At 42.4% G+C, this 3,563-nt stretch overlaps 1 long non-coding RNA gene across 1 annotated transcript; it reads left to right on the forward strand.

Annotated features, from left to right (window-relative positions):
• The first annotated feature begins 597 nt into the window (after nucleotides 1-597).
• Nucleotides 598-2,969, forward strand: LOC134386949 (uncharacterized). The gene is made up of 3 exons (XR_010024564.1): nucleotides 598-652; nucleotides 1,191-1,450; nucleotides 2,891-2,969. It is a non-coding gene; the product is annotated as an uncharacterized LOC134386949 (long non-coding RNA).
• Nucleotides 2,970-3,563: the final 594 nt, after the last annotated feature.

Below are 3,563 nucleotides of genomic sequence, written 5' to 3' on the forward strand. Positions count from 1 at the left end.
AATTCAATGCAAGCCCAGTCAAAATTCTAGCAGGGTTATTTGTGGAAATTGACAAGCTGATTGTAAAATTCATATGGAAGTGCAAAAGCCCGCCCCTTTCATTTTCTCTATTTTTAGCTCACACATAGAATTCCTTTATAATTATTTCCCATTTTTTCCACATTGCCAACTTGTCACGTGTAAAAGGGGACAATGGGAAAAGTAAAACGCAGACTGAGCTCTACAAACATCGATTTAGACTCCACCTGCTAATCCAAAAGGAAAACTGCAGGCTGGAGGGAAGCACAGCCTTACAAAGGATTCTGGTACGTGTAGTCCACACGCTTCTGGAGGTTGGAGCACTTCCGCTTCGGGAAAGCGCGGCCTTGTTGCTTACTCCACCGGGGAAGCAGGGAATTATAACCCAGTGCCCTGAGTGTTACGTGGCACTTCGGCTCCCTGAGGGCGAGATTGCGAAGCTTGCTCTGCTCGGATATTCCGGGAACACGATTCAGGCTGTGGGTGTGTGGGCCGGAACTTCCGCCCTTGGGGGCGGGGCCGCGGCTTTCTTTCCTCCCTGGGATCCTGGGAAGTGTAGTTCCGCAGGTGAGCTTGGTGCGAGGCACTTCCGCCACTGGAGGTGGAGAGCGCGGCCTTCGTTCCTTTCAGTAAGGTGGGTGAGCCTCGGGACCCCACGACCTCTTTCAGCCTTTATGGCCTGGTCGTAGGATCAGCGGGGCCCGCACCTCGGTCGCCGAGAAGAGAAATCGCGGCCAGCTGCGGAGGGCAGGGTTGAGGGGCGGGGGCGGCCGCTTGCCTTCCCTTCGCCAGAGCCTCTGCCTTTGGGGCGGTTCGCTAGTCCCCGGGTTGCAGGTAGACCTGGATCGAGCAGCGTCTGAGGCTCTCCGCTGCCCAGCCCGCCTTATCCCACCTTCCACACGCCCTGTCGCTTCCTAGCGATATAACGTTGGTGAGAACTTAATCTTTCTGTGCCCTAGTTTCCTCTTCTGTAAAAGAATTCTACGAGTGCCTACCTTATACATTTCTTTTCAAAATTAGTGATCTAGGACAAACAGAATGTTTAGAATAGTGTAGGTGTGCTGGCAAGGTGTTGGCTGTTAATATTAATACTATTAAAATAACCAGAAAAAATATTCCTTTCTCTGGAAGAACCTCGAAGTACCAATGGTTCCTCTTTCTGATCCCTGCAGGAAGGGAGGCTGTTCCTGGACTACTTCTGACCTGTTTTTTAAGAAAGAGCGCGTCATACACAGATGGAGTCTTGGGGATATCCTCTGCGGATTTTTCAGAACCACAGACAAGATCGTGGTATCTCCCAGCCTCCTTTCCTTCCCCTCGCCTGACTTCTGATAGAGGGCTGTAGGGAGGAGGAAGTGGCTCTCCTGGCAGCAGAGCCCCACTGTGACAGGACTTAGCATTCATCTTGTCTTTCTGTTCCGAGTGGGAAAAGGTATTTAACTCATTAGCAAAGGTTTCTGCTACAAAGGTGTTCAGTTACTGTTGAATAATTGGGAAAATATGTGACATGAGTAATGGTCATAATAATTAAACACTGAGTGCTAAGTGTCATTCTAAGAGCTTTATAAAAATTAACAGTTTTAACCTTCACAAAGGTCCTATGATGTGTGTACTGTTATGACCCCTGTTTTACAGATGAGCAAATGGAGACAGAGAGAGCCTATGTTACTTATCCTATGTCACAGTGCTATTAAGAACAGTGGTATTTGTGTCTAGGGCTTGTGTTCCTCATATCTCTGGATATCCTTGGTCCCACAGTTTAGAATCCCAAGGTTGGAATTAGGAAATAAAATAGAGAAATAATCCATATAAATATTTAACCATAGGAAACTGGCTGCAGAGGAGTCATTTGGAATCAAGTTGGGAGGGAGGTTGGAATTTTATTTTAGAGGATTTTGAAAGCAAGGTTAATGAGTTTGGACTTCTCTACAAAATTTTGAAAGCATTCTCATTTAACTTTATTTTAAACAGTATTATAGTTTATATTCTGAGCATAGAAATGTATGCTCATTGTAGAGAATTCAGAAAATACAGAAATACATAAAGAAAAACATTAAGCACTACCCATTATACCAGGATATAGTTATTAACATTTTAATGCATTTCTATTTAGCAGTTTTTTGACGTGTATTTATCTGTTTTATGATATTGTTATAACACTATTAATAGTGGGTTTTACCTCCTTAGTTCTTTACTACGGAAATTTTCAAACATACTCAAAGTATAATAAAATGAACTCCTATGTAATAGTAACCCTGATTCAATCCTTGCTAATCTTATTGCTTCTTTCCTTCTCCATGTACACATTTTTTTCCCTTGAGTATTTTAAAGCAAACCCAGATGTTGAGATAGTAGGACTTATAAGTTAATTATCATAAATGGTTTATATATGAAGACCAAGAGAGGGAAGATTGTATTTATTTGCCAGGGCTGCCATAACAAAATACCACAGACTGGGTGGCTTAAACAGACATTTATTTTCTCACAGTTCTGGAGACTGGAAGTCCAAGATCAAAGTGTCAGCTGGTTTGTTTTCTTCTGAAGTCTCTCTCTGTGTGCAGACTCCCCTACTGTCCTTCTGTGTTAACTTAATCACCTCTTTAAAGGCACTATCTTGAAATACAGTCACATTCTGAGATACTGAGGGTTAGGATTTCAACATATGAATTTTGAGGGAATGCAGTTCAGCCTATAACCAATGTTAACAGCAACTCTAAGATTTTCACTCTTGGCACCTTATCAGAATGGTACTTATGTAAGAGGGCTAGAAAGAGTTCCAGTTAGGAAAAGGAAGATGAATTTTTGTTGCTCCGTTGGAGTTGCACTTGCCATTGGCACATAACTCTCGGTTTCTTATCTCTCTCCCATTAAGCTGCAGGGACATCTGTTTCATGGACATCATCATATTCTTCTCAGCGTGCCCAGCGAGAAGTTGGTACAAAGGAGTAACTCAAAGAGTAAGTGTGATTCATGTAGCTGTCCAACAGGCAGCTGGAAGTTCGGTGCTACAGCTTGGGATTAGAGAACAAAATAGAAAGATTATCCAAATTCTTGTCCTTTATCTCACTGGGCTGTAGAATCCATCAAATTTTTCAAAGTATTCAAAAGTTGATGTGCAATTACAGATAATATTGTCGTGATCTAAAACAAATTCCTTTAGAGACAAATCAACATCAGTGTTCAATATTTTGCTTATTGCGTGGAGATGATAATAGGGATAATGAAAACAGCTAACATTTGTTGGGTGCTTCTTCTGACTAAGAGAATTTCCAATACTTTACATGTGCTAACTCATTTATTTTTCATGATAATCCTATTCTTGAAGGTGAAAACACAGGCACAGACAAGTTAAGTAAATGACCTGGTGGCACAATGAGCAAGGGGCAGAGCCAAGATCAAGCCTCAGTGGCAAGGTTGGAAACCTAGCTCAAGCACTCAGTGACTGGATAACCTTGCACAAATTACTTAACATCTCCATGCCTTGATTTTCTTATCTGTCAAGTAGGGATAATATCAGTACCTACCTCCTAAAGTTTCTGTGAAGA

The sequence above is a fragment of the Cynocephalus volans genome, chromosome 10 (assembly GCF_027409185.1).
Source record: "Cynocephalus volans isolate mCynVol1 chromosome 10, mCynVol1.pri, whole genome shotgun sequence".
In the NCBI taxonomy this organism is placed as follows: Eukaryota; Metazoa; Chordata; class Mammalia; order Dermoptera; family Cynocephalidae; genus Cynocephalus; species Cynocephalus volans.